Below are 10,570 nucleotides of genomic sequence, written 5' to 3' on the forward strand. Positions count from 1 at the left end.
GTAGTTTTATTTGGTTGCAGTCCAATACTCTTTGTCCATATAACCACTCTAACTTTGGTGATGCCCTTGTCCACACATTAATTGGGATCTTTCCACAACCTCTTGGGAAAGTGCAACAAGTTTTCATATGTACAAACATGTTATGGCTTATTGTAAAGTTTGTAAAAGTTATTGTAAACTCCTCATCACTGCCCCTGCTCCACAGCTCGGCCACTGGGATCAAACATAAGGCAAAGTAAAGCATGTTGTTGCATGGAAACTACCTCAAAATACATGGATTACTTCAACATCACAGAACCTACATGAAGATCTTTTGAATATAAAGTTGTGGTGTAAATACAGTCGTATAACACAATGGTTTAAAGCAAATCATACAAATGTAATCATCCTCAAACTATGACACAGTTTAAATTACATAAGAGAAACACTACATGTACATTTGAGTAATGCATATATGAGTAAAAACAGAAGATGATACATATATATTCATGTTAGCCATACTTGTTACAGTGAATACATCTCCAGTAGGTACTTTGTAGTTGGATGTATTGTAATTACACAGGTATTAGAGAAACAACAAAGTTGGACCTAAGCGCCTTTAAATTCTCTCACTTCACAAAATTCTTGAAATGCTGAATAAAATACTTAAACATACATTTTGGAAAATAGTTTGAAATATTTGGATTTTACAGCGAAGAAAATAAAAAATATATAATATGACAGATGATTGCAAATGCTAGTGTACATGAACATGATAAATAAAAACTTGCTAAATAAAGAGAAACAGTAAATGGTGAAAGGACTAATACAAACTTGCTACAGATGGAAAGCAGGACATGAAGCAGAATCATTATGAAATCAGATTTCTACATTTTGTCTCAAAGTTGGGTGTAAGGAAGGGTGAAGAGTAAAATAAATAGCGCAAAGAATAGTAATAATAATTTAAAAAATCACTGAAATCACTGAACTAATAACAGGCTGTTCGATGTATAGACAATACAACACCAAACTGCTTGCTCCAACAGTATGTAACATCTCTGGTACACTGAATTGGATTGGGTGCTGTTGGGGTTTAGACTCTGGTTGGTGTTGGGTTTAGACTCTGCTAGGCTGAATTTGATTGGTTGGTGTTGGGATTTAGGCTCCGGTTGACTGAATCTGATTGGTTGGTGTTGGGGTTTAGACTCTGGTAGGCTGAATCTTAGTGGTTGGTGTTGGGATTTAGACACTGGTAGGCTGAATCTGACTGGTTGGTGTTGGGGTTTAGACTCTGGTAGGCTGAATCTGACTGGTTGGTGTTGGGGTTTAGACTCTGGTAGACTGAATCTGACTGGTTGGTGTTGGGGTTTAGACTCTGGTAGACTGAATCTGACTGGTTGGTGTTGGGGTTTAGACTCTGGTAGACTGAATCTGATTGGTTGGTGTTTGGGTTTAGACTCTGGTAGACTGAATCTGATTGGTTGGTGTTGGGGTTTAGACTCTGGTAGGCTGAATCTGACTGGTTGGTGTTGGGGTTTAGACTCTGGTAGGCTGAATCTGACTGGTTGGTGTTGGGGTTTAGACTCTGGTAGGCTGAATCTGATTGGTTGGTGTTGGGGTTTTGATTCTGGTACACTGGGCTCTGGCTGAATATAAAGAGGCATGCTGGATTTGAAACATTACATTTGAAATTTAAATGACGTGTTAATTCTACTAAATGTAGAATCTTGTAAAAAATAGATTGTGAGCTAATCCAAATAAAGATGCAGTTTGAGGAAAGATTTTCACTTTTCTCCCATGATTACTCACTGTGATATTTGTGCTGACATGCATGTTGAGAGAACCTGTTGAAAAAGAAAGAAAATAGGGTAAAAATAATCTCCAATTAATTAATTAACTAACATAAGGCATTTTCTGGGCTTGTGTCAACTAGAGTTAACAGTCCCACTTTGTATTAAGTGTCTCTAACAACTATGTAGTTACCAATGAATGACATATGCAACAACACTGTAATTACTGATGACTTACTCAATGTTACAGAAGTACAGACTATGTCATTACATGTGTATCAGCTTCAGTTTTTTCTTCATGTAGTTACACAAGTGCATCTGTTTGATACACTACAGATCAGAAGTCTTTCCCAGCAGTTAAAGGAAGTATGTTTTACATAGTTACATTTGTTTTACGTAATAACTGTGTTGTAACTGTGTTGTAACAAAGTAATTAATCACATCACATTGATATCATTGTGTAAGTATACTGTACCAGATGTTGTTGCATCCTTTTAAGGCCGGTGAGATACGTATTTTTTTAATGTCTACTACGTGACAAACTATGTAATTAGAGTGACTATAATGCGAAAACATCAGTAATGTTTTTTTGCCAAAGTTTATATTAAATGTATATAATATGCAGTTACAATTTAATGTTTTATTAAAGGTAATTAATGTGTTAATTAGTGTTATAAATGTGTAATTGTACAGTCATACATTAAAAACACATGCAACAACAATAAATACATCACCAGTAGTTACACTGTTTTCTGTCTTCTGTTATCCATTTGTAACTGTGAACAAATCACCTGTAGTTACATAGTTATTGCATGTATTAGCATGTAACTACACAGGTATTAGACAGTTAATCTGAAATACAAGGCTAGTAATTTGAATAAGAAAAAAGGCTGTAAACGCAGAGCTCATTGAGGGTCTGTGACACTCTCAGCAATTTTGGTTTAGGCTTTTTTTTTACCTACACTTTCAACTACACTGACTCAGAAAGTGTAATGATTGCACCAGTGTGTGTGTGTGTGTGTGTGTGTTTGTGTGTGGATACCTTCTGTCCTGTTGCGTCTCAGTTTGCAGATCAGTAATAATCCTCCAATCAGCAGCAAGACCACACAGACACACACAATGACGATGACAGAGGGCACTGTAGATATTCTTAAAACTAAAAAGTAACAGACAAATGCATGAAAACTTGAAGAAAGAATGGATTTAAACTGCTGTTTTCACATTTGATTTTATGCCTCTGTTATTTTTAACAGCACATTATACTGACTGTACTGAATACGCCTAATTGTACTTGCATACACTGGTTTAAAACAACCTGCATGGAACAAGATGAGCTGTAGTTTCTCATCTTACAGTAGCATTGTGTACCGAGGGCAGGCCTAATAAAGTGGTCTTTAAGCCTAATATTATAAAAGGATTTTTTTATATGACGTGAACAGATCATTTTGGCCAATGTGATTTTATAGTTTTAGAATGAATTTTATAGTGAAATAGTTTTGGTTCATTGATTTAAACAGTGATTTACTGGCTGATATGATGGTCAGTTTTACTGACAGATGTGACTGTCGATAGTGACACGTATTGAACTCTGATAAACAGCTGATGTTAATGTTCTTATTTTCACTACATACACTAAAAATCTCACCTGTAACCTGAAGCTATATTTCATTGAAGAGGGAGTAGTAAGGGTTCAGATCTCCTGGCTTTTGTCCCTGAAGTCCACACAGGTAAACTCCTCCATCCTCTTCAGTCACGTCGCTGATGCTCACGTTGAAGAGGTTTTCTTCTGGATGGTCAAAAAGAGAAAACCTCCCTTTTTGTGTTGACAGTCCAAGAACATGTATGACCACACTATAGCTGTGATCAGTAGCTTTGTACACGTATTTGGAGAGATATTTAGACTCCTGTGGATATTCACAGGTAAAGGTAACCGTATCTCCTGGATGAGCTTCCTGTGTGAGCGTCTTTCCACAACAAGGATCTGAAAGCGAAAGCAAGTGATAGTTTTGAATTCGCACTCAGAAGCATTTCTAAGATACACTGCACTATTTTTTTAGCTTAGTTTTAAATTTTTATTATTAATTAAAATATCTTCTTTTCATTAAAGGCCTGTCTAAGCCTGTTTGGGGAAATGAACTGAGTAACAGTCTGATTAGTGAATGAAAGTGGCTGTGAGGACTGAACTCTTTGGGTGAAATGTAGATACATATTTGAAATGTAGACCCAAAAGTTCCTTCAAGCATGTTTTTCATAAAGAACTTGTGAATGATTATTAATAGATAGATTGATAGATAGATATTGATCTGTATTGATCCTGAAATCTTGCATTTTATTAGCATTAATAAAACGTATTTAGTAATTTACCATTAGCATTAATTTAAATATTAAAATTAATATTAATACTAAGTGCTAATTAGATTAAATCTCACCTTCTTTCACCTGCAGTGTCACGTCTGTAGGCTTTGCTGCTGCGTCTTCTACTCCACACCTGTAGGTCCCACCATCCTGCAGACTGACGTTTTTAATGAGCACACTGAACAATCCAGGCTGAGTTTCATCAACAAAGAAGATTCTACTTTCATGGTCGCTTGTGTTCTGCGTCTTTGAAAGAATCTTGTCAGTGCATTTGCCTCGGCTTTTCTTGGAGAAGTACTTTGTGTGATCCATGTATCTCTTGTGATCATATCTGCAGTTGATGAAGACACGTCCTCCTGTGTACCCGGTCACTTCAGCACAGTCCACTGGACCTGCTAGAAGAAAAACTTGTTAGTCTCTAAAACAAATCAAAATCTAAATTTAAAGATTTAAGGATTTTATTTTAAGGCCTTGTTTATTAACAAGCAAGCAAGCAAGAGATGCACAAGGAGGCAGAAGCGAGGCAAGCAAGCTGGCGTGCGCGCTAGGCTAATGGCAAACCCCACACAACCAGCCGTTCCATCACTCCCTCTCTCCTATGTTTGTTCCTTGGAGAATTAACTGGACTACCTCTGGATTTAGCGGGCTACCCAGCATGAATTCAGGGACTGCTGTGGTTTGCTGAGCTGAGCAGTGAGCCTCGAGGTGGAGGCCTGTGTTTTACATCAACACTGAATGGTGTAAAAACGCAGCGCTGGTCTCCAGTCACTGCTCGCCGCTGGTGGAGTTTGCGATCGTCAGAGCCAGGCCATTTTATTTGCCTAGAGAGCCGAGTTCGGTAACGTCACACTGAACGAGCTGTACAGCGCAATCAGCGAACTCCAGAACACAAACCCTTTACGGACAGTTTATTGTTGCCGGTGATTTCAACCAAGCCAATCTGAAGTCAGTACTCCCCAGTTTTCATCAGTATGTGCACTTTGCAACCCGGGGGACTCACGTGCTGGATTTTGTGCACACAAACATCCCTGGCACATACTGAACCGAACCCCACCACCACTATGCTTACTCAGACCACATCTCTGCGATGCTCACTCCAGCTTATAGACCGCTCATCAGTGCCAAAACAGACCAGAAGCAAGTGAGAACCTGGCCGCCAGGAGCTCTCTCTGCTCTTCAGGACTGTTTTGAGCACACTGACTGGGAGATGTTCAGAGTAGCAGCTACTACCGGTGACTCCATCAACCTGGAGGAGTACACAGAATCAGTGACTGGCTACAACGGCAAGTGCATTGATGATTGTACTGTCTCCAAACCCGTCACAACTCACCCCAACCAGAAAACATGGATGACTGACGAGGTGCGCATGCTGCTGAATTTGATGGCAACAACACGTTCCAAAAAAGTTGGGACGGGGCAACAAAATGCTGGTAAAGTTGTGTGATGCTAAAAAAACACCTGGTGGTTGATTGGCAACAGGTCAGTAACATGATTGGGTATAAAAGAACATCTCAGAGAGGCGGAGTCTTTCAGAAGTAAAGATGGGGAGGGGTGCATCACTCTGTAAAAGACTGCACCATCAAATAGAGCAACAATTCAAGAAGAACGTTTCTCAACATAAAACAGCAAAGAACTGCTTTTTATCGTCTACGGTCAGAATATCATTAAAGACTCAGAGAATATGGAGAAATCTCTGTCTGTGAGGGACGAGGCTGAACACCAGTATCTGCTGGCCGTGATCTTTGGGCCCTCAGGCAGCACTGCATTAAAAACAGACATGATTCTGTAGTGGAAATCACTGCATGGGCTCAGAAACACTTCTGAAAACCACTGTCTGTGAACACAGTTCATCACTGCATCCACAATTGCACATCCTGCAAGTTAAAACTCTAAAATACAAAGAAGAAACCAAATATAAACAGAATCCAGAAATGCACCATGTAGCCCACTCCCCTGCTGTGAAGCGATTAACGCCTGTTGTCTTGTTAATGATAAGGAATGCGTTGCAAGCACCAACATCCCCCCCCCCCAAATGCTTACAGAAAGCTCCTACAGGTCCCAAAACACCTAACGTGACACAACTTGAAGGTGAACTTGAAGTTACAATCCGAGTGTGTATGTTACTGATCCTACAGCACGAGGGAAAATTTGTAGAATCGTGTTTCAAAAGGGTGCGTCGTAGCGACGGACAGAGCAGTGGCAATTTCTCTAAGACTGCAAGGGAAGCTCAGCTTGTCCTAAAATGTCAAACATTAAATGGTCAAATATGTTCAGTTGTGTTAATATTTCATTGACTACAAATGCGTCAGAAGCTGAGCGTCTATTCACTTCAGCGGGACTGCATGGGACTTTTTTTTCATTGCTTCGAAATTCTCTCGTGGTGAATGGAGCTGTGGGTGGGCGAGTCTGGACGTGGAGCTTCTGCAAGATGATTGGAGGATCAGTGGAAAGGCTGAATCCCATTTTGATTTTGATTGAAAGACAAACTGCAGCCCGTTTCTTGGTGTTTGGTGAAATTACTTGCGCATTTCCATTGTTCATTGTGTAAATAAAACACACTCATAGTCTTTCCTTGTTTCAGTTTAAAATAATTCCAACATTTCCTTGTAGGAAGGCCATTTTCTTGAAAAGGAATGCAGGGCAGAATTTGTGTATAAATACATGAACAAATTTTATGACTATGAAGCCGACAACAAATCGTTGCCACATAATTTCTTTGTAGCGGTCATGTGACATCATCTCCTTGAGACGCGGCACGATTTAGTAGTACTATATAACTGTATCCAAAAAAGGTGTATATATATATATATATATATATATATATATATTATATATGTTTTATGTATAAAACATATAATGATAAAACAAATACATGTGGTCCAAAACATTTTTATTTTTAATTTAATGTAGAAAATCAAATATACTGATGATAATGATATGGCGATATTAAACTCACAATCAACAATCAGTATATTATGTATTTATATATTTACAGACAGAGGGAGAGAAAGACAGATGTTACTAGTAGGCTTTCTGGATGCACCACAGAGCTGCTGCCTCAGTGCTTCTCTGTGAATTAACATAATAAAGGTTGGCTGATGATCCTGCTAATTCCTGGCAAGAAGGAGGGGTGATGTCCTGAGGATCCTGAAATCTCAGTCATGCTAGTGTTAAAATGGACTGAGGAGAAAGGGAAAAGTGTCCTGTGGTCCAACGAATCAACATTTGAAATTCTTTATGGAAATCATGTACACTGTGTCCTCCAGACTGAAGACCACTCAGCTTGTTATCAGTGCATAGTTCAAAAGCCAGTATTCATGATGGTTTAGGGGGCATTAGTGCACATAGCATGGGTGCCGTGCTCATCTGTGAAGGCACCATTAATCCTAAGCAATATATACATGTTTTGGTAACATCTGCTGCCGTCCAGATGACGTCTATTTCAGGGAAAGCCATCTACAGCACATTCTCCATCAGCCTGAAGAACCATTTCATGATGCAGAGAACCCTTTACTCATGCATATCAGCATACTTCCCTTTTCTGTATCTGCCCTCTGAGAAATTGTGACGTGACACTTGATGTATTTCCCTTTTAAAAAAAAGGCTTGTGACACTACAGGCTGTTAGGATTCTGTGTCACTTCAAACCCCCATTAAAGCTTGATGAATTAATCATCTTGATTCATGAAGCAAAACAGTCACACAAACTGTTAGCTGTATTTTTTCAAGAGCAGAATAACTGACCTGAGATCAGGAAGAGGTAGAAGATGAGGAAGATCTTCATGTTGAGCTTCACCGGTGTTTACACAAACAAAGAACTCTTTCTTCAACATTCAGAAATATCTGTCCACTGCCCAGTCTTCAGTAGGCCTGAATTTGTTCTCCTCAGAGTGAAATTCTGCTTTGCCTGTATTTGTAATCCTCTGTGTAAGTGCGTCAGTGTCTCTTCTCTCTGGTTTGGTTGTCTCTTGTTTCTCTAGGAAGAGTTAGAGTTGCTCAAACTCCCAGCTCCTCCCAGCAGCATCACTGACCAAAATACACGTTAAGGAAGTTTGTGGGTGGAGGACTAGTTTCTGAAACATGGCCCCATTGAAACATAGTCATAAGGTGACATTGGCTCATGGACATTGGTCATTGGCTTAATGAACAAAGAAAAGCTTGTTGTTTGTCCTTATAGCACTATAGCAAGAGGGAATGAGAGCTCTTTGTTCCATGTCCTTGTCACCATCCCTGCTCTGCGTCTTGGATGCGTGGATCGAAAATGAGGTGTAGGGAAGTGGCCTCACTGCGGAACAGGATGCGGGGTTTGGGCTGAATTCGGGACTCGCATCCCACTTTCATGCTTCTCATGGCCGTCATTGTCCCCTCTCTGGCCTCCTCCTGCCATCACCCGTGTCTCTCGGTGGTGTTCAGGATTTGTGCACCGTTCACCCACTCACTCGCAGTTCTCCTCATCCCACTGTTCTCACGGGGATTCGTCCTCACTCTGAGTTCAGGCCATGCCTTTCAGCCGTCACTGGAGCCTGGGGCACAGGTGCATGCCATTTACTCCTATCGGTCCCTCCCGTTCCTGCTCCATCCTGTTCCTCAGAAGGAGAAGGAGACCTCCTCGGAGCAGGGAGGGAAGGAAGAAGGAGTGCTTTGAACATCCTTAGGGTGTGGAAGTGGTTGGTTGGTTAGTGTAGTGGTTAACACCTCTGCCTTCTATGCTGTAGACTAGGGTTCAATCCCCCACCTGGGTAAGCCCCCTACACTATACCAATAAGAGTCCTTGGGCAAGACTCCCAACACCTCCTTTGCCTACTTGTGTAAAATGATCAAATTCTAAGTCGCTCTGGATAAGAGCGTCAGCCAAATGCTGTAAATGAGGGGAAACATGTATTCATTAACTGGAACATGATATTCCTGAGCTCTTAGCAACCACACAACGTAAAGTTTTCATGTATAAATTTAAAGCTAAAGATGTCGTTTCTTTGATTCTGTGGGTGTAATTGGCTCACAAACAAATATATTCCTTAAGTGATGGTTGGTTGCACCAGATGAGCACAGGATCACACTGGCATTCAAAAATGTCCTATCAAATCTATTCCCAGCGTTTATCCGTAGTCCCAGAAGTGACCGACACATTTTTAGACAAATAGTGGTCACTCAGCTCACTCATTTGTTTTATACCCTTCAGTTGTTGTATCCTGTTAGCACCAAAAGAGAGGTTTTCAGCTGTAGAATATCTGACCTGAGATCAGATTGAGGGTGAAGATGAGGAAGATCTTCACCCTGAACTGAACTTCACCTTTATTGGCTTTTACATAGACAAAGCACCCCGCCTTCCTTGGGATTCAGAAACACCTGGTCATTGTCCAGTCTTCCACAGGCCTGCATTTGTTCTCAGAGTGAAATTCTACTTTTTCTAGACTTGATAGTCTCTGTGGATGCCTGTATGTGTCTCTCTGGTTTGGTTGGTTCCTCTTTCTCTGGCGTCAGAGTCTCCTCCCAGCAGCAGCACTGACCAAAATATCTTAAGGAAGTTTGTGGGTTTGGAACCACGAACGTACTAATAATGTGTGGACATTAGGCTTTAGGTTTTAAGCATGCTGTGCTATTCTACCGCTGGTTGTGCATTGCACACTTTGGGGCAAATAAGGCTGATGGGAAATGTGTGTATAGCCTCTAAACACAGGATGAATTGAGTTTTCATGTTGTTCCTTAGTCTGAGTTCATGTTTATAGGGCTACTTCTTATCTGAGTGTGTGGACTGGTGGGATTTTATACCCTGGGATAGGATCCACAGTGGCATGAAGCCTTTAGTTAGTGGTCAGGTTTTACAAACATTCAGACACTAAACATGCCTCTGCTGATTGATTACATTTGGGAAGAAGGGGGTATTTGAGTCTTCAAATTATATTATATACTGTGGAATTATACTGTGGTTAGATACTGTAGACTTATACTGTGGTTATATACTGTGAAATTACACTGTGGTTATATACTGTGGAATTACACTCTGGTTATACACTAGAATTATACTGTGGTTATATACTGTGGAGTTATATTGTGGTTATATACTGTGGAATTACACTGTGGTTATATACTGTAGAATTATACTGTGGTTGTATACTGTGGAATTACACTGTGGTTATATACTGTAGAATTATACTGTGGTTGCATACTGTGGAATTACACTGTGGTTATATACTTTAGAATTACACTGTGGTTATATACTGTAGAATTATACTGTGGTTATATACTGTAGAATTATACTGTGGTTGCATACTGTGGAATTACACTGTGGTTATATACTTTAGAATTACACTGTGGTTATATACTGTAGAATTATACTGTGGTTGCATACTGTGGAGTTACACTGTGGTTATATACTGTAGAATTATACTGTGGTTATATACTGTGGAATTACACTGTGGTTATATACTTTAGAATTACACTGTGGTT

General features: G+C 40.0%; 1 long non-coding RNA gene across 1 annotated transcript; it reads right to left on the minus strand.

Annotated features, from left to right (window-relative positions):
* Positions 1–1,774: 1,774 nt before the first annotated feature.
* Positions 1,775–4,441, minus strand: LOC119264830. The gene is made up of 4 exons (XR_005131237.1): positions 4,199–4,441; positions 3,415–3,750; positions 2,812–2,925; positions 1,775–1,823 (listed from the first exon to the last, which is right to left on the minus strand). It is a non-coding gene; the product is annotated as an uncharacterized LOC119264830 (long non-coding RNA).
* Positions 4,442–10,570: the final 6,129 nt, after the last annotated feature.

Source organism: Pygocentrus nattereri, chromosome 12, assembly GCF_015220715.1.
Source record: "Pygocentrus nattereri isolate fPygNat1 chromosome 12, fPygNat1.pri, whole genome shotgun sequence".
Taxonomy (NCBI): domain Eukaryota; kingdom Metazoa; phylum Chordata; class Actinopteri; order Characiformes; family Serrasalmidae; genus Pygocentrus; species Pygocentrus nattereri.